Source organism: Haemaphysalis longicornis, unplaced genomic scaffold (assembly GCF_048455015.1).
Source record: "Haemaphysalis longicornis isolate Haplotype H1 unplaced genomic scaffold, Haemaphysalis longicornis Haplotype H1 scaffold_7, whole genome shotgun sequence".
Classification (NCBI taxonomy): domain Eukaryota; kingdom Metazoa; phylum Arthropoda; class Arachnida; order Ixodida; family Ixodidae; genus Haemaphysalis; species Haemaphysalis longicornis.
This window is the reverse complement of record NW_027526422.1, coordinates 141,889,732-141,912,421: the sequence shown is the minus strand read 5'-3', so window position 1 is coordinate 141,912,421 and position 22,690 is coordinate 141,889,732. Positions and strand designations below refer to the sequence as shown.

The following is a 22,690-nucleotide window of genomic DNA, read 5'->3' as shown; positions in this document are numbered from 1 at the left end:
TTTCTCAACTGAAGATTTACAAACGCACAGGTGTAGTGCACATACGACAGAGTTTCCGTTATGCATGATGAGAAAATTGCTAGGAGCCGCGCGTAAAGGAAACGCCGTAAGTAACACAATCGGCGACGTTAGGAATTCTTTCATTTCGTGTTCATTCGCTTTGGCTATTTCTTTAAAAAGTCAGAGCAGCTCCACTCAACGTAAAAGAAATCAACTGCAGAGCATCGGCTGTCCAAGGCGAGGTGCCCAGCTTCGATCACGACGAGGGGAAGCAATAATCTTTGGGAAGCTTCTGTTCGCCGCATATTTTCTTGCTTCACTGCAAATATCGTTGAGAGACGCCTGCCCCCTGTGGCACATGACATGACCTGCTCTCCGATCTTCGCTGCCACCCCTAATGCTCTTATGACGAGTCTCATCAAAGTCAGAAGGGAAGTGCGCGTTTCAGTTTTTTCTTTTGTATGCCACGCAGGAAGTGTGTGTAGCCTGTCGTCAGTAGCTAGAATGTTCATTATTTTATCGCAGATGTTGTAGGTCTGATTCGATTGCTCTCGAAGGGTTTACGTCGATGAATAAATGGCCTCAACACAAACACCACGGCATTCGATTCACCGATGCTAGTCTGCGCACGTCACTTTGTTAACTCCCACTAAGCAACTTGTATTTCCATTTGAGTTTTTTGGGAAGCGCAAGTTCGCACCAATAAACGTTTGTTCCTTGAAGAATACACGGTTCGTCTTCCGCTACGTGAACGTACAATGCTTGGTATACTCGGTACTAAGCACATATGAGTGGACAACACAGAATTTATACACTTACGCTGGTGGGGCGGGATCTCTGTTTTATTGCAAGCGAAATAACACTAACATAAAACCCGTCAATCACTGTTTCCAGGCTCTACACGTCCGCATTAAAATCAACGACTATAATCACAGGTGTAGCAGACGTGAGCCGTAACTAACTGTCCGTCTCAGCGCCATGCCAGGAAATCTAAGCGTCTCAAAGTTGTGGGAAACCCGGAGTCCCGGCGCTTTCCCCATTTCTCGCCGCCCGCCGCCACAGGTTGAGAAGGGGAAGGGGGGCGGCGAGGGCCAGTATGGGTGCGGGGGCCGAAGGAGGGGGTCTCTTTAGGTTCGATTGTGTGGCCACGACAGACATGTGTACCGGAGATCCGGCTTTCCCTTCCTTTGTCTGCCCCATTGCGCTTTTCTTTTGATCTTCGCTGGATGGCTGTGTCAGGACGAGCCATGAGTCAAACCACGTTATTGGAGCGCCACGTTATTGGACGTTTGGCCGTGCCGTTGTGTCTTGTGCGTTGCTTGCTGTTCTCTGCCGCTACGCCAGTCGGCGGTCCTTGGAAGAGTTTAGCGGAGCTAGCCCTGCGGCCGTCTAGAGAGCGACATAGGTCGCCGTAAGAATCCTGGTCCCGACATTTTCGGCGCCCAAAGTGGTGCTCGTCTTCAGGAGAGTTCGAGGTTCCCCACCTCCGAAAAGGAACATGGAGCACGGCTATGTGTTGGTGGATTTCATGCTGTTGGCCAACCTTTGTCGTCATGCCCGGGAGTCTCCGCTCGTTGATACCCCAGGTGCCGGGCCTACGCAGACGCTGATGCCCCAAACAGCGTGCCCCTCGTGCCAGTCGGACAACAGACGCCCGTAACTGGAGGAATGTCTGCAGACGCGGCATCCATGGCGAAAGCTCCCGCAAGCACTAGGCAGCAGCAGGGTGTCGAACCGGAACCGGAACCAAACCGAAAACCGGAACCATACCCGAATTTTTGCCCGGAACTGGAGCTGAACCGGAACCGTATTCTGATGATGATGGTTGGATGTTTATGGCGCAAGGCCAACTGGGGCAAAGAGCGCCAAAATAATAGTCATATATGAGGGGTGAAACCTTAAACACTAAGTAAAGTCAGTAAAAACAAAAGTGAAATCACAAAACGACAATGAGCATTGCTGGTGTATAGGGCCAGATTTCATGATGCGTGATTGGAAATGAGGTTTAAAAACTTGACGTCTGACAAATACTCAAACACACGTTTCACAGAAACAATGACATCGTCACCTAGAAAAAACAATGAATGTAGGGGAATATGTTGTCTGTAGAGTTCTCTAAAGTGTTTGTGTCGTGTTGTGTGAAGTGCCTTGCATGTGATTAGTATGTGCAGTACGGATAGGGTCTCTCCGCACCTGCTGCACTGGGGTCTAGAAGATCCCGTCAGCAGATACGAGTGCGTCGCATGGGTGTGCCCTATCCGCAGCCTACCCAAGGCGACTTCTGTGTGTCTGTTGCGTGAGTCAGCTGTGTACCGTCCCAAGTGTGGCTTTATTACATGTAGTTAGTTAGTTGTCTGTCTGTTCGTCCCAGTGTGTTTTCCACGTTCTGCGCAGGTGTTGTCTTATGTGTGGCTTGAGGTCTGTGTAGGGTATGGTTGTTATGTCTACAGTGTTCCTGAGTGCAGCAGCGGCAGCCCTCTCGTCTGCCAACTCATTCCCAGCGATCCCAGCGTGCCCTGGAACCCAGCAGAGGAGCAGCTGATGCTTCTTTGCATACACAGACATGATAGTGTTAAGTACAAGATTAACTATGTGGTTTTTGGGGGGTGTATGCGATGACAGTGCGCGAACAACACTCAAGGAATCTGTGTAGATGATAGACTTTGGAATTTGATTTTCAAGTATGTGTCGTACAATCAGTAAAATTCCATATGCTTCTGCTGAAAAATTGTTGTGTGGACGCTCATGGTTCTGGCTGCACTGAAATTCGGACCATGAGCAGCGCAGGAGACCATAGTGGATGTTTTAAACGCGTCACTGTAAAATTCAGTAAGTGGGTATTTGAACTGCAAAGAAAGAAAGTGCTGCAGTATTGCAGCTTGCGGTACCCGATTTTTGTCAAGCTTTATAAAAGAAATGTCACAGAACACAGGGCGAACTTGCCAAGGCGGTAAAATGTTTAAAGAGGATGACCTGTACACGTCTAAAAACGAAGCACTCAGATCCGAGGCTCGCTCTCTCGCTCGAAGTGAAAAAGGCGGAGTAACGGACGGGCGATTCACAAACAGCACAGATGTGGATGTATCGTTAAGGAGAGGATAAAAAGGGTGGTTATTCTGAGATGAAATTTTAAAAACATAAACTAAGTCTATGTACGTTCGCTGGTTCTCAAGGCTCCACTTATTACATTCAACATATAGACTCTCGACAGGGCTAGTGCGAAAAGCACCCGACGCAAGCCGTAGCCCCAAGTGTAGTACTGGGTCAAGCATTCGCAATGCTGTTTTACTCGCCGACCCATATACCACAATGCCATAGTCCAAACGAGAGCAAACCAGAGCAGTATAGAGCTGTAGTAGGAGTTCTTTGTCGGAACCATACGAATGGTGGGAGAGAACCTTCAGGATATTCATTGTTTTAAGACATTTATGTTTAGGTTTCTTGATGTGTGGGATGAATGTGATTTTCTGGTCAAACACAACACCTAAAAACTTGTGCTCCTTGTTCACAGGAAGCGACACGCCATTAAGTGTAATGTCTGGGTCTGGAAGGATCCCGCGCTTCCTAGACAACAGAACGCAGGACCTTTTTGCGGGATTCAATTTAAAACCATTCTTGTCTGCCCAGCTGGCAAGTTTCTTGACGCCGAGCTGGACTTGACGTTCGCATATTGACATATTACAAGATTTAAACGATATCTGCACGTCATCTACATACATAGAGTAAGAAATTGTAGACGGCAGTGCCTTCCCAAGGGAGTTCATCTTTACTATGAAGAGAGTGCAGCTTAGAACTCCACTTGCGGCACGCCATTTTCCTGCACGTGTACCTTTGACAGTGCAGAACCAACTCTGACGCGAAAGGTTCTCTCTGACAAATAACTAATAACGGTATTTAACATGTTACCAGAGACATCGAACGACTTAAGGTCAGTAAGTATGCCATAACGCCATGCGGTGTCATAGGCCTTCTCTACGTCAAAAAACACCGTAAGACAGAATTGTTTGTGAATGAAGGCATTCTTAATGTATGACTCTAGTGCCACAAGTTGATCGTTTGTGGATCTCTCTGCCCTGAAGCCTGCCTGGTAGCTCTCAAGAAGACCGTGGTACTGCAAAAAGTACACAAGCCTCCGGTTTATCATCGTCTCGAGAAGCTTGCACAGGCAGCTGGTCAGGGCAATGGGTCGATAGCTAGCGGGAGAAGAAGGGTCCTTCCCTTCTTTCAAAAATGCTACAACTATGGCATCCCTCCAAGACTTTGGAATGTGCCCCGAAAACCATATCTTGTTGAAAAGGTGAAGTGTTACAAGAGTGTCTGTGTGTAAGTTCTGGATCATTGTGTATGTAATGTTGTCTGGGCCTGGAGCTGAGGGTTTACACGTGCTCAGAGCACCCCTCAGCTCATGAAGTGTGAACTCAGAGTTATAAGAAGTGGCTGACCTGTCATTGTCATGTAAAGGCTTCTTTTCGGCCATTTGTTTGTGTTTCATGAAAGTGTTTGTGTAGTGTGCTGAACTGGAAACGCGTTGGAAGTGTTGTGCGAGTGTGTCAGCCTCGTCTTCGAGTGTGTCCCCTGTTGTGCTGACCAGAGGCAGGCTGTGTGTTTGTTGTCCTTTGAGTTTGCGTATTCTTGTCCATACTTTCCGTGTGTCTGTGTAGGAGTTTATTGATGTTATGAATGAACGCCAACTCTCTCGTTTTGCCTCACGACGCACACGTTTTCCTAACGCCTTGGCCCGTTTGAACAAAATGAGGTTACCCTACGTGGGGTACCAACGAAGGACACCCCACGCCTTGTTCTGGGCCTCTCGCGCCCGCCTGCAGTCCTCATTCCACCACGGCCTCCGCTGGTTGCGCGGGGCACGAGAGGCGTGGGGAATGGACTTTTCGGCGGCGTCGAGGATGTGCGCCATGAGCAGTTGGGTAGCTTCTTCAATGTGTAGGTGTCTTATGAATGTGTGGTGTAGTTTGGATGTCTCTGTAAATGTATTCCAGTTAGCTCTTGCTTCATTAAACCTTTTATGGGAAGATGGACTGCTCGGGCCTGTACCTATATACGTTAATGAAGTGGGGAAATGGTCACTACCATATGGGTCCGTGCCTACACCCCACTCAAGACACGGAAAGAGAATTGCAGAGCCAATAGCCAGGTCAAGATGTGAGTATGTGTTGTGACCTATGTTTTGGTATGTAGGCTGTTTATTGTTGAAAAGGCATGCTCCAGAGGATGTAAGAAACCTCTCAATCAGGCGACCTCGGGCATGTGTACGAGAAGAGCCCCACAGATAATTGTGAGCATTAAGGTCGCCTGTTAGAATGTATGGTTCGGGGTGCTGGTCAACCAGCGCCTCGAAGTCAGAACTCAAAAGTGTAACATCAGGAGGAATGTATATGGAGCATACCGTTATCAACCTATTAAATATATATTAAGCGCATTGCTACAGCCCCAAGGATAGTGTTTAAAGTGACAGGGTGGCACGCTAATGATTTCCGGACGATTATGGCCACACCGCCAGAAGAGTGTGTGCAGCCATCCCTGTCTTTCCTGTATACCAGGTAACTATTCAAGAAATTTGTGTGTTTAGAATTCAAATGTGTTTCTTGAACAGACATTACACTTGGCTGATTGCTATGCAGAATCTCATACACGTCGTCAAGATTATTCAGAAGGCCTCTGCAGTTCTATTGTACTATGTTCTCTCTTCCCATTATGAAATGTTCGGAGCTACTGGACTGTGTTGTTTATGTGTCGTCTTTCGGGGCTGTGACTCTCGTCTTTTTTCGCTTGTCGGGAGGCTTTGGCGTCGGGACGCGTTCCTTGCGGTGCACCGCAGACAAGAACGGACCGACGTCCATTTCATCCTCGGATGTCCTCGGAGCGCCTGAGGGATCAGACTCCTTGGACCGCGAACCCTTTGGGGCGCGCTTTTCCTTGCCCGCAACCGCCGAGGGATTCAGGAACGCCTCGGATGGCGCCGGCGGTGCGGTGGGGGTGGGAGCTGCCGCTGGCTCCCCCAAGTCCATCTCCTCAGCGCCCTCGCCTGTGGCTTGGGACGCTGGAGTGGAAGTGGAGGATGCAGCATCGCTTCCACCAGACGTGGTTGCCCCCACAGCCTCTGCTGGCTCAGCGAGCAGTGCGGAGGCGGGTTGGGCTGCCTGAGGCAACCCAGGGGGGGGGGGCGGGCGCGGGACCAAGTCCGACTGGCGGTACTGGGTCCCCGCAGAAACCAGACGCCGCTCCGCCCCCCGGCGAGCTGCGTCGGCGTACCTCCCCAGAGGGAAAGAGGCCAACCTCTTCCGCGCCTCAGGGAAAGTGATGTTTTCTGTTACCTTGATGTTGATTATTTTTTTTTCTCTCTGGAACATTTCACACGTGCGGGAGTACGCAGCATGAGGTCCATGGCAGTTGCTGCACATTAATTGTTCAACCTGGCAGTTATCTGTCTCATGATCTTGCGATGAACATTTCGCACACGTTGTTTTTCCACGGCAGGATGTGGTGCCATGCCCGAACCGTTGGCACTTGAAACAGCGCCGCGGGTTCGGGATGTACGGCCGGACAGAACAATGAATGAAACCTGCTTTGATGGATTCGGGGAGTGAGGAACGGTCACATTTTAAGGTTATATGCTTTGTCATGATTTGCTTATCATCTCACCGCATGGTTATGCGCCTTACTGCCGTCACGCCCTCGCCTTTCAGACCTTCGAGCAGATCGGCTTCTGTCTCATTTATCAGATCTGGCTCAGAGATCACACCCTGAGAGTTATTGAGGCTACGGTGGGGTGTGACTCTGATGTCCAGATCTGCCATGCGATTCTGGGTAAGGAGGCTTGTGGCTTGCTGGTGAGTGTTCACCTCGACCAGTACTTCGCCGGTTCTCAGTTTCTTGGCGTTCAAAGGAATTTGGTGATAAGGAACACTGACTGGGAGGAGATAGGATTCGACTTGTTAAGAGATTCAACAATCAAGAATCGCGGATAGTTATCCGGCTTTTGGGGTGCAATTGTTGGCAAGGGCGGGAATGTAGCTTCGGTGTGGCCCCTTTTCGGGGGCCGATCACGTTTGGAGGAGGGTTTGGAAAATGCCATGTGATACATTGGAAAGCAGGGAGACGGGGGTACTTTCTCCTTTGACCTTACCCTGGTAGTCAAAGAGGTCCCGGAGCTCCCTGCCTGGTAGACAGGCAGGGAGCCCATCGGCCGTAGCTTGACCAAGGCTCCGACGGCCACCGTTTACGGCTTCTACCCTTCACCTTTAAACACCTCGCCACGGTTGGACACGGCTTATGTTGGGAGCTCGGGGTCCGCGGTGTTGCTGCTCACCGTCATCATGAATACTCAAGGTGCCCCGTGCGGGGGGAACCGTATTCTTTCCGCCATTTTAGAACTGAACCCGAACCGAAACGAATCGAAGGAACCGTTCCGAACCAGTTCCGGGGCCTCAAAAATGTGATTTCTAATTTTCCATTTCGCTACCCTACCTTGCGTCTGAAGATATTTTGCCACTCGCCAGACAGAACCATGAAATATTTTGCGTAGCCTGCAGTTCTCAAGGCCCATCATGTTCTCTTCTAATTATTGCCCTCAATTGATGTAAAGTTGTCCTTATATACTATCAGTTTGCGTTAGGTACTGCCCATCTCTCCCAAGTATCGTTTACATTTAGCATAACTTAAGTTATAACGCATATTACGAGGCAACATATCATGGAATATTCTTCATGGTTTCTATCTACATGGTGTTTAAATTCGTGTAAAGTTTTCAATGTGTTTGTAATTCGCATCCATCCCTGTCCGCTTGTGAAGGCCTTCAGGGGCACCATCAACAATAAATTCATATCTTCCACTTATTCTAGTTTGAATGGACAGTTATATACAAACACCACTGAGACAGAAACACTCGCAGTTCTCAAAATTAACGTCACTTTTTCTTGTATACAATGCCGTTGTGTCCTTTGGCTACTGCTCTAAGAGAACGTGAGATATAAAAAAATGGCAATCCTAATTTCCACTTTTATTGTATATTTGATAGCATTTTCATGTTATATTGAATCTGCTCAACCTTAAACTTAAGAGGCGGATGGTTTAAAGTCGATTTGTGCGGGTTAGCGCGAGTAGACTGGGGTGAATTAGTTAGGTGAGTGAATGAGTTATTTTGAATTATAGGGACTGGTGTGTTTAATAATTTGGATTAAAGGAATTAGTGGGTCAGTTAAGGCGGATTACACGGTCGAACCAAACATGATATCTTTGGGGTCCTTGGCATTTGGAAATTTTGCAGCGTTGTCCTTCTCTACCAATCAAGAAATTTTGTCACACACAAAGCAGCCGCAAAGCGATATGACGACCGCCTGAATGCTTAAAAGGTCTTTCTTTATGCCCATATTGCGCTATTATGTTGTTGCTATACTAAAATTGACATCTCTCATTAAAGTTAATAACTAGTTGTTTATTGCATATTTTATATTCATTAAATGGTTTTTAAAACGTGTGTACATATAAGGGGAGGCAGTTGGAAAAAACTAAACTGCAAGAAAAAAGGGAGGAACGATCAACTGGCTTGATGCAAGAGACTCCCGATACCATTCTTCAATACCTTCTCTTTCTTTGTGTTACCGTTCTGCAGCCTCCCACAGGTGTAGTATCTCAACCCCCGAACACAGCCCCCTCTAAGCTGAGGAAGCGGCGATAGCACGTGCCCTTACCCAAAGCGGCGCCAAAACTCTCATAACAGACTCTCAGCAGGTGTGACCCAACTTTGCCAACGGTCGATTGCATGTTACAACACTTCCGATGATGAATCAGAGACCACATACGAGACCAATCACGGTTGTATGGGCACCAGCTCATACTGGCATGCCCGGCAAACAAGATCACCAACCTCGTGGGTCGAGATTTGACTCGCTTAGCCAGCGCTGATGAAGTCCGGCCCGAGTGCATGCATCCAGCAGTCACAGACCAGGAAGTTACTCAGCACTATGGCCTCTTCCATAGAACGTGTTCTTCCCCGCACAAATCGCTACCGATTAAACAGGAAAGATTAATGCGCACCCTGTGGGCATGCACCTTCCCAAAGAACACGAGACTTCACCTCTTTGACGGGACACAACTCTCTCCATTTCGTTGCTTCTGTGGAAAGCCTGGCAACCTCATACACATAGTAGGCGGCTGCGACAAGTGTGGCATAGATCCATCCAAACTCCACGTTTCAATAGAGAATTGGGAGACAGCCATGGCCAGCTCCGGCCTGGAAGATCAGTTGCTCTTAATGGAAACGGCTGTCGATTCGGCTCCGTCGAATGAGGACGCCTCTCTGAAACTCTGCCTCGATTGAAATAAACTTTATTTTCTCTCTCTCTCTCTCTCTCTCTCTCTCTCTCTCTCTCTACAAGTGATCATTACTGCTGCTTATGACTTCACTTGGCTATCATATTTCCTAAGCCCAATCGCTGTCACCGGTCGCTGAAGGGCCATAACAAGTACCTATCTCCGGTGGTTCCCTATCCAATGCCGTCATATACACGCCTTCCAATGAGTCTTTATAGCCATTAATTCTTCGTAACAGCTCTGTTAGGAGATAAAAGATGAGCAGGAGGAAATTTCTTTAAATGCCACCTGCCACGCTTGGCAGTTGGCGCCACATACCCGTCACACTACCATAGAAAACATTTTGCAGGTACAGTTAAAGGAGCTCTTCAACACTTTAGATAAATTCGCTGGTTCAGCGGCTAAGGTGTTGCGCTGCTGAGCACACAGACGCGGTTTAGATTCCCGGCTGCGGCGGCAGCTTTTCTGATGGAAGCGAAAAGCGAAAACGTCCGTGTGTCCGATATTTCGGCGCACGTAAAGATCGTCAGATGGCCAAAATTAATCCGGAGCCCTCCACTATGGCGCGCCTCGTCGTCGGCGTTGCGTCGGCGCGTTAAACCCAACAATAAATAAATAAATAAATAACTAAATAAATAAATAAATAAACAAGCTGTAGTGCGAAAGACGAGCAAGTGGCGCGCAGCCACCATGCGAGCACTAACGAACAACTGATTTGCTACGCGGCCACAACAGTCAGCATTGTCCTTGTGATTGGCGTATGCCCGCTCAAGGGGATTGACCACCTGGTTTGTACAGACGACGACGAGGCAACAAGGTTAGCCACCGCAGCGGCATCGTCATCGGCATGAAGCTCGTGGAGTGCTCGAGACATTCTGCCGCGCTACCGGCTGCCACAGCGCGCGAAGTTGCAACCTTCATTTTGCACCATTTCATCCTGCGTCATGGCGCACCCCGGGAACTTCTCAGTGACCGGGGCCGTGTCTTTTTGTCAGAAGTGGTCGAGGCGCTTCTCAAAGAATGCAACGTCACCCACCGCAGCACTACAGCCTACCATCCCCAGACTAATGGGTTGACGGAGAGATTTAACCACACCCTTGGTGATATGCTCGCCAAGTGTGTGTCTGCTGACCACTCCGATTGGGATGCGATTCTCCCCTTCGTGACTTACGCGTATAACACCGCGACGCAGACTACTACAGGGTTCTCGCCTTACTTCCTCCTCTATGGCCGTGAAGCATCCTGCCCTCTCGACACCATTCTACCCTACCGACCCGACGCTTCCGAATACACGCCTGTTTCTCAACTCTGCAGCCACGCTGAGGAGTGTCGTCAGCTTGCTCGCAGTTTTACCTCCGAAGACCAATTCCACCAAAAACATCGGCGTGACGGTGACAACCCACAAGTGACTTTCTCTCCCGGCTCTCTCGTATGGCTTTGGGTACCCTCCACTACACCTGGACTTTCTAGCAAGCTCCTTTCCAAGTTCCATGGACCGTACCGCGTACTCGAACGAACCTCCTCCGTTAATTACGTTGTGGAGCCGCTCACCCCGTCGCCTGACCTGCGCTGCCGCGGACGCGAAACGGTACACGTGCATCGCCTCAAGCCGTACTACGACCCTTCCGTCGTGACGTGCCCTTAGGTCGCCAGGGTGGCTCCCTTCGTCGTGGGGGTAATTGTAGTGCGAAAGACGAGCAAGTGGCGCGCAGCCACCATGCGAGCACTAACGAACAACTGATTTACTACGCGGCCATAACAGTCAGCATTGTCCTTGTGATTGGCGTATGCCCGCTCAAGGGGATTGACCACCTGGTTTGTACAGACGACGACGAGGCAACAAGGTTAGCCACCGCAGCGGCATCGTCATCGGCATGAAGCTCGTGGAGTGCTCGAGACATTCTGCCGGCTGGGCCACCGATCCGTTTGCCACTTCTGAGTGCCCCTCCTTCCTTCCGCTGTCAAGGCAATAAACCCGCCTTACAAAACAAACAAGAAAGCAGTAAATAAATCACTCAACACTTTCGATAAACGCTTTCACTCTACTTCGCATCTGGAAGCACTGCGAAAACTATCGCTATTGCGAGCACAGAGCAACAGTGCGTGATGCTCGTCGCTGCAGATACACCTTCCGTTTCTGCTTCGCCTTTGTGGCTTTAAGTGGCTATCAAATGCGTTCTATTCTGCAACTTAAGGAAATCCGGCAAACAGCCGCTACACCACTGTAATGACGTGATTTAGCGGTCGAAGAACGCGAAGACCGGAAAGGAGAGAAAAATATTTTGACCAAGTTTCTATGTTATCTGATGACGAGATAGCAGTAATTTTTGGCTGAGGTACATTGCGTCCCCCTAATCTAATGTGTTGGTTGACTACTTCCTGCAAGCACTCAAGATTTAGAAAAGAGTTGAAAAAAGTGTTGCAGGGTCGCTTTAGTTTGGCGAAGACGAAATGTTTGGACAAAGAAACCTTCATTTTGACTTTTTTTTATGTCGACTTGATACGGAAATGAAAAAGGAGCACAAAAAATTAAGAGAAAAAACCATGCCTGCTTGTTTCTTCGAACCCGTTTGAACCCATTTGAACCGGTTCGAACCGGTTCGAACCAGAACGGAATGGTGCCCTGGAACTGAACCTGAACCGAACCCGAATGGTTTGAATCCGAACCCGCACCGAACCCCCCAAAAATTCCTGTTCGACACCCTAAGCAGCAGGCGCTGCAGGCGTGGCTCTCACCCGATTACAAGGTCCAGCTACCGGTGCCGACCTACAACGGTTACGGCGATCACTCGAGTGCCAACGCTTTCCTGCTGGCCCTGAGCCGTTACGAGCAGCCGACCGGCATCAGCGAGAGCGAGGTGCTGTGCAGAGTCCTGCCCGCAGCCCTAGTCGACCAGGCCACCCGGTGGTATGGGATGATAGGCCATACGGTGTGCACGATCGAAGACTTTCGAGCGATGTTCAGGGAAGACTTTCTGCCCACTGACTACCTACCAAGAATGCGAAGGGAGCTGGAAATGCGCACCGAAGCCCCGGATGAATCGCTGGACGAGTACATCGGTGCGATGCAGGAGCTTTACGAGTACACCGAACCACATGCCCCGGGCTCGGTCCGGGAAGATGGAGTCATCAGGCAATTCCACCCCACCTTTGCCTTGTACTTGAGGAACTGCAGTTGTAGAGATCTCAACGAGCTTGCGGCCGAAACTCGCCGTGTGAAGCAGCAGTCGCTGCTGCACGCGCGTATCGACCACTGCCACCTCCGGTTGAAACACTGGAGCCAAGCTGTGCTTGGTGCTGCTTTAGCGGCACCGGTCGGGCCGAAAACAGGTCTACGTTGATACCTTGCCAGCGAGAAACGCTAGATCTAAGGGACACAGCTCTGGACCCGTATTTGTATGGGTTGCCCTGCGCGGAGGCGGTACGGCCGGAGTTCCTGCCAGCCGCGCATGCAGAGCACAGAACAAACCCGTCGGACGATCGTTCGACGAACGGGCGCCCAGTCGGCCGTATGCAGTTGCCTACACCCGCTCACAACTCGCTCGCGGAGAACCGTATGCGGCCAGTCCATCGTGGAACAACCAAGCAGCCTCAAACATCTCGTCACGCAGCACGGAGCCCCGTCCACTGCTAAAAATGTCGCCAGGTCAGTCATGTTGCGTGATTCTGCCCAGTCAAGTAGGGAAATGGGCCCAGCCAATGGTGAGTGCACCGGCGGCAGTTCGAGGCGGCCGAGAGGCAAGCATCACCACCACTCCCGCCGAGTACAGAGTCCGAGTTCTGGCAAATGTGCCGGCGCCCATTCTCGACCTCGCAGCCGCCGGGCGGAAGTTTAAGGCATTGCTGGACACCGGCGCAAGCACTTAGCTGATCAGAGACGAGGTCGTTTCCAATTTTAGGCGCAAAGCCGCTCGGCTGCGCCAGGGAAGCTGCCGCTTCAGCTGGCGTGTGGGATACAACGTCAGGCGTTGACGTACGCCTCATCGTGTGCTGGGGTTGCGTTTGCGGCGACTGCTTTTCTTGTACTTGCCCGGACTCACGGTCCCAGTCATTTTGGGGAGAGATTTTATGTCCAAGCCTGGGCTTGTCGCCGACATCGGCAATGTAGGCTGTAGGGAGAACCCATTTTTGCCGCTCAAACCATTCGCCGAGCCGCCGCCGCTCGCATCGAGGCCGCTGTACAGGCAGGCGGCCGAAATGTCCCCCCCGCCAAGGGAAGCAGCCGCTTCGGGCTCTGCCGGTAGCCGGCGCACGCAGCCACCTCTGAGCACGGTCGTTGTTGATGCCGCCGCTAATTTCTACCGCGCCACACGCTTCCCACCCCTAGGTCATGACGAGGATTTACGCGCGCTCCTAGCAGACGCTATCGAGCTGACAGCGGCGCAGCGCTACCGCGTCTTGTATTGGTTAGGGGACTTCGGCGAGATATTCACTGAGCAAGCAGGTTGCACCAGGTTGATGCAGCACTGCATAGACACCAGCGATGCTCAACCATGGAAATGCAATCCTCGGGCCGTCAGCCCCGCCAAAGGGCAGGCAAGTGATGAGGCGCTGGAGGAACTGCTGAAAGCCGGCATTATCTGCCGCTCGACGAGTCCTTGGTGGTTCCCACTTGTGCTCGTTGGAAGGAAAGACGGTAGCTAGCGTTTATGCGTGGACTACCGGCGGCTTAATGCGGTCACGAAAAAGGATGCGTACCCCTTCCTGAGCGTAGGCAAGATCATCGCAAATCTCGGTGGCGCAAAGTACTTCTCTAGTTTGGACGCCAGCAAGGGGTACCGTCAGGTCGAGATGCGTCCCGGTGATGAATGCAAGACTGCGTTCACTAGCCTCTGGGGGCTGTGCGAGTTCGTACGTATGCCCTTCGGTTTGTCCGGGAGTCCCAGCACATTCCAGCGCTTGATCGACCGGGTGTTCGGTGAGGCAAAGTGGCAGCAAACCTTCGCCTATTTGGATGACAACGTCGTCTACTCCCGCACCTTCGAGGAGCGCCTCTGACACTTGAAAGACGTCCTGGGAAAACTCAGGGCTCCAGCAATCACCATCAATCCTGCCAAGGTGCAAATATGCAGCGCTCAGGTGAGCCTGCTGGGCTATCGGATTGAACGCGAACAGGCGTCCCCTGATCCCGACAAACTTCATGCAATACTCGATTTTCCCACGCCAAAGTATGTCGCGGGAGTCCGGCGCTTACTAGGGATGATCGGCTACTACCGCCAGGTTATCCCCGCTTACGCGCGCCTGTAAGCACCCTTGACAAGGCTGTTGAGGAAATCCCCTTGGGAGCGGGGAGAGGAGCAGGAAAGCAGCCTACGAAAGTTGGAGGAAGCTGCTGCGGATACTGCATTGCTGAAACTTCGGGATCTGAACAGGCTGTTCGTTATCCAGTCGGATGCGAGTGACCTCGGCGTAGAAGGAGATCTCGTGCAGGCGGATAGAGAATAACTGCGACCCGTGGCTTTTCCGAGCCGTGCGCTGACACCTGCAGAGCAAAACTACTCTGCCACCGAAAGGGAGTGTCTGGCCATAATCTACGCACTTCGCAAGTTTGAGATGGACGTAGAGGGGGTCACATTCACGATCGAGACCGATCACATGACCCTCACATGTCTTTCTGGCCTCCGCGAGCCCTGCGGGAGGCTCGCGCGATGGGCCGAGATTGCAACGCTTCGAGTACAAAGTACGCCATCGCAAAGGTGCCACAAACGTGGTTCCCCACGCGCAGTTACGGGTACGCGTAAACGACCACCAACCGGCCGAAGCCGAGGAGGATACTCATGGCCAGCGACCTCTCTCGGCGCGGGAGGAGCGTGATGCGCGGTATTCCCCGTGCATCGAAAGCTCAGCACCCGTGCATGTCGTATGGGGAAGACTTTCTCCCGAAGCTGCTTTCAGTCGGGAAAAGCTACTCGAGGCTCAGCAGGAGTACTTGTTTGGATGGGAGGTGATCGCCAGTCTTAGAGAAGAGACAGACCCTCAGGCAAATCGAACACTGGAGAATGACGGGCGCCGGGAAGCTGCTGGTATTGCGGCTGGCGCGAACTTTAATGCAGCTGGTATTGCTGCGAGTGAGCTAGAGAGTTACCTGCTTGACGCCGACGGAGCTCCGCTGAAATACGTGCCCGGCAAAAAGGACTCAGACGAGTGTTTTAAGGCAGTGATCTCGCGCAAGCTCAGGTGTGCAGTTTTGCAGCACTACCACGACGCAGACGGTCACGGTAGCGAGCCAAACACATCGAGGAAGATTAGTCGGTATTCTACCTGGTCCGGCATGAAGGCAACAGTATGTAGTTACGTACGCACATGCCACTTCTCCCAAGAGCGCAAATCGCGAGGCGGTAAGGCACCGGGCTTGCTACAGCCTATCGTGAGCACAAAGCCATGGGAAATCCTGGTGTGCGATCTGGGGGGCGTGCTGCCACGCAGAAGCAGAGGGTAAAAGTTTGTGCTCATGGTGACATGCCACTTCTGTAGGATCGCTGAACTCTATCCGCTGCCCCGAGTGAGACCACAGGAGGTCCTGCAAAAGCTGTGGAGTTGTTCTGTCTTTACGGAGTCCAGGTGCGGCTGATTACTGACAACGCAACGTATTTCACATGAAGGTTGTCTTGGGAAGCGTGTGTGGTCATAGATTTCAGGCAGCAAACAACATCGTGCTATTATGCCCAGTCCAACGCGACGGAGTGCTGCAATCGTGACGTGAGGCCACTGCTCCGAGCATATGCGATACGGCATTCACTGGTACGAGCACTTGAGCTCAATCTCCCATGCTCTGAGCAAGAGCGCAAATCGTTTTACTGGCTTCATGCCAGCGTTCCTGATGTTCGGCAGGGACCTGAACACGCCGACAGACACGGTTCTGGCCAGGCGGTCGAACTGAGTCCCCGCGAAAGCAGCAGACGCGGCTTACGCACGGCGTTTGCACGAGCTGTTGGCAGACGCCATCAAGGAGACGAACCGCAGTCGCGCTACTTCTAGGGCTGACCAGAAAGTGGCCCATGACCAAGCGTATCGAGGCGTGACGTACTAGGTGGGCGACACTGTATTGAAACGGAACCACGCGCTAAGCGACGATAGCGCGTGTTTCGCGGCTGGTCTCGCACCCAGGTGGGTCGGAACGTTGGTAGTCGCCGAGAGGATCTCGCGGCTAAACTACAAGCTGAGAGACCCGAGTTCGGGTTGAATCAGCAGCCCCTTCACGTGGGTGAGCTGAAGCAGTACTTTCAGAGCGAAGAGGCTGCCGACGCTCCAACCTCGGGCGCGCGATAGCGCGAGATCGAGGGAGGTGCGGAGAGAACGCTCCGGACGCATCGCTACAGCACCCGCAATCGGCGAGTCTGCTGACCGGGTAGGTCACCATCTCCTGAGGGTTCAGGACCACACGCCCAGGGTCCGAGTGAACCTCCAAGCACGATGCCGACACGCCAGGTCAGCCGTAGTGGCTAGCCTGCCCAGCTGTTTACGCCGAAACAGCCCCCTGCCGAATCCGTAAAGCCAGCGAGCAGCACGGCGGGGCGGGGTGGCTCCCGCATTCGGCTGATCGCGTCCCGCCCCCCTGTTGGCGGAAGCGCCCGCCGGAGGTGCGCCGAGTGGAAGCCATCATCGGCGCATGGCCAACTATGCAACTTGGAGGCAGCACCACGAACGCGGCCTCCAGCCCGGTTCCAGTCGTCAGGGACCGTCATTGGTGACCCGTAAGCAGCAGAAGCCGCCGGTGGTGCGGCAAGCAAACTCACCATCAGCGCGGGGTGAACCAGTGCAGGAAGTGACCGCCTGGGAGCAGCCTGCTGCCTGGGGCCTGTCCCCAAACGGCCCAGCCTACTCGCCGACGGGGCCAGCGGACCATGAGCCGGGCGACAGTGCACGCAGCCAGCAGTCAGATCATCATTGGCTGGAGTCTCTCGAGGTCAAGGGGCTTCGGTTTAAGGGGGGAGGGATATGGTAAACGCGGAGTCCCGGCGCTTTTCCCATTTCTCGCCCGCCGCCGGGGTGAGAAGGGGAGTTCCCTCTTTTCTCCGGTGGCCGCGCCTTCTCCCCGCCGGGGTGTAGGTGTGTTGCGGTGGTGGCGCGGCGGACCTCCTCACGTAACCGGTTCGTAGGGGGCCTCCGAGGACCAGTCTCAGTGCGGGGGACGAAGGAGGGGTCTCTCTGTATTTGAGTGGTCGGGCCATGGCAGACGTCAGTACCGGAGGTTCGGCTCTCCCTTCCTTTGTCTGCCCCATTGCGCCTTTCTCCTGATCTTCGCCGGACGGCTGGGTCAGGACGAGCGAGGAGACGAACAAAGATATTCGAGCGCCAATAAACGCGAGTTTGGCCGTTCCGTTTTGTCTTGCGTGTTCCTTGCTGTTCTCTGCCGGTACGCCGGTCGGCCGTTCGTGGCAGACTTCAGTGGAGCTAGCCCTGCGGCCGTCTCGAGTGCGACATAGGTCGCCGTAAGAACGGGGTCCCCACAAAGTTCCCGCCCCAAAACAAATAACATCGAATTGAACGGCTGAGACGTCTCATGGTTTTTGCAATTTGTTCTCGATGGGACTTGAAGCGGGTCATGATTTTCTTCGCACTCCGCTTTTGCCTTAGTCTTTCGAATGTCTTTCGTCTGTCTACTCTACGTTGAGACACTTTCCATTTTGCTTTTGCTGCATTAAAGTTGATATTATGGAACGACTGGCGGTATACAATATTTCGCACTTGAAAATGTCTCGCGTTTCAAGGACAAGCGGCGTCTCTGGTGCTTCTTTCGCCCGGCTTAAGTCTCTGGTTCTTTCCAAGCAAACGAGCAGGTGCTGACAAAAAATCTTTTATTTATTAGGAGGTTTAATGCGCCGAAGTTATACCGGCAATAAGGCGCGCCCTTCTTCAGGGGATCCAGACTAATTTTTTCCAGCTGAGGATTTTTAACCTGCACCAAAATCTCAAACAAACAAGCATTTTCCTTTTCGCCTGCATCAAAAAAGCGGCGGATGTGGCCGGTAATCCAACCCGCGTACATCGATTGAGCAGCACAACGCCTTAGCCACTGAGCCACCGTGGCGGGTCGCGAAAAAAGTTGTCGGATGATCTGCTGACTTTGGTGCCCATTTCTTGAATGGAGCATTACACCCCCTATGCCACGTAGATATCTCTCTCCTATGCCTAGTACCAGTTATGTATTCATGTTTGCCTTCAAATACGGTTAATGTTTCCTTTTTGGTCAACAATTTTGGCAGCATAAATTATGTCACCGGATTTGGCAATGTTGAAAGAATTTGCCCATATAAACTTCCCGTTTGTAATACTTTTATTGTTTGACCGGATGGCCGAATCAGTGGAAACAGAGGAAGAACTTGGGGTATCGAAAGCCTAAGAACGAAAATTGTTTTTCAACAACAAGAACAAGGACGCTCACACTAACACGTAAGTCTTGAAGGTATCGAAGCTGTACGCAACTTTTACAAGCATCACGACGGTTTAAGTACACGATTGCACCGATTTGCTTCTTCTTCGCTGGCTCCACTACCTTTACGTTGTCTTTGTTACTATGAGTCCGAGTTTCCTTCATTTCTTTTTTATAATCATTGGACATTAAAGGCTGTGTGTGTGCATGTGCTGGAGTTTGGCTTTGCCCTGCCTTGGTAAATCTCGCTAAGTGGGTATGTTTCGCTTGAAAAACGTACGCCGGGGACGCTGGGCGTTCGCCACGGGGCATTCACTCATCCGCGCTGGACATTATCTCACATTTTTACAGGAGACGCCTGCTTACGTGCGCGCACTCACGTGCGCTCGGTATTACCTGGGTATCTTAACTCCGAACATGAAAATCAAACGATTTGCTTAACAGCTCCGCTGTGAATAAACGGACAAGCGCAACACCCTTATGCATAAAAAAATCAGCACAATATAGCCACTTCAAATTCCTGTGCCCATCAGCTTACAGACAGTTTTTTTAGAGCGGAAGCTCTACTACGCATCACCTTGCAATACCATTTATTTGGTCTTCGTACAAGCTGGGCCTTTCTTATTTATTTGCTAGCTTAGCCTCGTCGGTGCGGTACCAAGTCACCAGGGGATGATGACAACCATGCTTCTTCTTTTGTTCGCTGTGACTGGGCGAGGGAATATTGGTTGGTTACGCGCAGCTTGTGTTGTCACGATGTTCAGCTTTTAGAGAATTGCTGCTGTGACCTGGCAGGGCAGGCCGGTCTCCTGGACGACCACATGGCACTGGCGTCTGCGCGCAGTTAAAGAGCTGGTGGTCATCCGTTAAGAAAAGGCAGAGACTAATGAAGCTAAACTAAAATAGAGGGTAGGCTCAGAGTCATGGAGTACCAACAATGGTCTGCGAGGGTTTAAATATTTACACATGAGTGGCGCCGACACGAAGTAGAGGTGGAGGATCGGAAAGCTGACTTAACGGTAAAGTTAGCAGAAACTGGTGTTTACAAAAAAGTTCTTCCTTCATAAAAAATTATGAAGCAACGAGTAATAACTGAAGGTAGCAAAGCTTTACGCAATTTTCACTACCATCACGACGGTTTAAGTCCACGATTGCAGCCTTTTTGCTTCTTCGCAGCGGCAACGACCTTTTCTCTGTGATTGTTGCTATAAGTGCGAGATTCCTAAATTTTTTTTTGAAGCATAATCATTTGACGTCACCTTGGAGGGTCCTGTGCTATGACGTGCCTTGCTCATTCCGAAGAAGTGTTTCCACGATTGCAGGGAACGCTGAAGGATAGCTCGTTCCGTGAAAACGTGCACCGGGATCGCTGGACGGTGGCGGTGAGGAACGCGCACACGAGCACTCGGCACTTTCACGGCTAGTTAACAAAGATGCCCACCTCCTCCTTGCTTGGGGTGTAGCCACATGTGTATTTCTGGTTTGCAAAAAGCGCGAAATGATGGGGACGCAAAAAACACACTTGCGCAGTGTGGACCCTATAGCGCCCCTCCTGTTTAAGTGTTCCTATTTGAGTGTCTCTGTCTTTACGCGAATTTTAGCGTGTCAAAGTTCTATTACCAACTAACCGAAATCTCTGCATTGAGCGTGGATTTGTTGAATCCTAGCGAGGGCTGTGGGCGTCGCTCAGTATACTGTTCACATCGGCTGGCCATTATCCAAAAGGAACATTCACTGCGTCGCACCGTGGTTCGTTAGGTTCCCAGCAAGGGCTTTGATTCTCTGTTAGCAATGCTTTTTACCAGAGAGACACTTCTGCATTCCAAAACCGTCAACACATGGCTACCAGCCTCTGTATACCTTGTGTAGCGCGTGCGTCTTCCTAGCTCACACCCTTCCAGTCATCACTTCACAAATATATAATGGGTGGTGTGAATGAAGAGGAAATTGCTCGAGGATTTAGACAATGAAAGTTTATTGTTCCATTTCCTACTTCCCAAAGCACTCGCAACTGCTTCCCTTTACGCTGACTCGCTGCAATGTGTGGGAACCGCCAATTTGTTTACATAGAAATTGGAACTTACCTTTGTAGCGGATTTTAAGTGTTCTCCATCTTCCAATGTCAGATTTCCTTCGCCACGAATGTCATCCACCAGCTTCACAAGGTCTCCAGGCTTTAAATTTTTGATCTATACGGGCAAGTGTAGAAAGTATCGACATGGTATAACGTCTCAATACAGTATTTTGTTCGGTACACAATCGAAGCTTTTTTTAAGGTGAGGCATTCAATGCCCATTTTATGCTTTTTTCTTAATATTTTACGGCCCACTTCTTCAGGAATAGTCACCTATTGCGCCGCTTTTTTTTGGAGTATTTCTGATCATTTCTCTACTTTAAAAAAACTGAACTAGTTGCAAGATTGTTTGAACATTATCTTCAATCAAAACGGTCTCCCCTCTCAGGAATTTGGTCCGTCTCTAATCGGCAAGTATTGTTGCATAATTTGATTTTCCTAGTCACGTGTGCAGGAACCTCGCAATCATTGGATGGGACTTTCACCATCCTGCTGGCCCTCCTTCTTTCAAAATAAAAGGCTCGCTAGAGGTCTCTCGGTGTCACTACCGAGGACCTCTTACAACACACCTTCATTCGCCCCTCGTGTGGATTGTCAAACAATTTCTACAAAACCCGCCGCCCCTCTCGCCGGCTGTTACGTCTCTAGAAATATATCCTTGCATGGATCTCTCGTAATGTCACTACTCTAAAAAAGAGCTTGCTTTACCACTCTACTTCCGATTTTTTAACCCTCCTATATCGCACTCACGCGTTGAAGAGAGCCATCCCGCTACATCGAGTGTACCAAGTCTGGCTGCTAGTGGATCAGGCATATATATATATATATATATATATATATATATATATATATATATATATATATATATATATATATATATATATATATATATATATATATATATATATAGATATGACAGAAAATAAGGGTTGGCAGTCAAGAAAACCTCGGAAAGCAAAGGGGAGGTTGTGGTGGGTTATGGAAAGAGATGAAGAATTTTTTGAGTCGAAACGAAAGTGGTGAAAAAATGCCCGCCGGGTGGGATCCGAACCCACGACCTCCTGAATACCGGTGTGGTGCGATAACCAGCGCCACTCGGACACTCGGGGTGAAGGGGACCTTCTTTTTAACCCCCGGGCCGTGACTCGAGTGTCTACGACATGTCGACAGTGGTCGACCAGCGTTGAACCCTCTTAAGCTCCCTTTGGCACCAAGACTGCCAGAACAGAGGCCCTCGCTAAGCATGTAGCGAATCAGAAAATGGGAAATGAGGGGCTCCGTGAAATAAGACAGAAAACAAGGGCTGGCACTCAAGAAAACCTGGGAAAGCAAAGGGGAGGTTGTGGTGGGTCATACAAAGAGATAAAGAATTTTTTGAGTTGACAAGAAAGTGGTGAAAAAATGCCCGCCAGGTGGGATCCGAACCCACGACCTCCAGAATACCGGTCTGGTGCGATAACCACTACGCTACCGGCGGAGCTGTTTCCCCAGCACTTTCTCGGGTATTTATGTTAAGGTATTTTTGTTTCCGGCACTTGGGGGTGGTAGCCAGCGCCACTCGGACTACTCGGGGTGAAGGGGACCTTCTTTTTAACCCCCGGGCCGTGACTCGAGTGTCTACGACATGCCGCGAGTGTATATATATATATATATATATCTATATATATATATATATATATATATATATATATATATATATATATATATATATATATTAATATATATACTCGAGTGTCTACGACATGCCGCGAGTGTATATATATATATATATCTATATATATATATATATATATATATATATATATATATATATTAATATATATATATATATATATATATATATATATATATACTGCGAACAAGATAGGGATCACAATTGTTGCCAACGTTTCATCATCCGGAGAGTCTTCCCT

The 22,690-nt window shown here is 50.5% G+C and overlaps 1 protein-coding gene across 1 annotated transcript in view; it reads right to left on the bottom strand.

Annotated features, from left to right (window-relative positions):
• The window catches only part of LOC144147090 (uncharacterized), a 242,100-nt gene that overhangs the window by 205,569 nt on the left and 13,841 nt on the right, over positions 1-22,690 (bottom strand). The window contains exon 2 of the mRNA XM_077679137.1: positions 20,788-20,892. The gene's annotated coding sequence lies outside the window, so the exon portion shown is untranslated. The remainder of the gene's footprint in view (positions 1-20,787; positions 20,893-22,690) is intronic.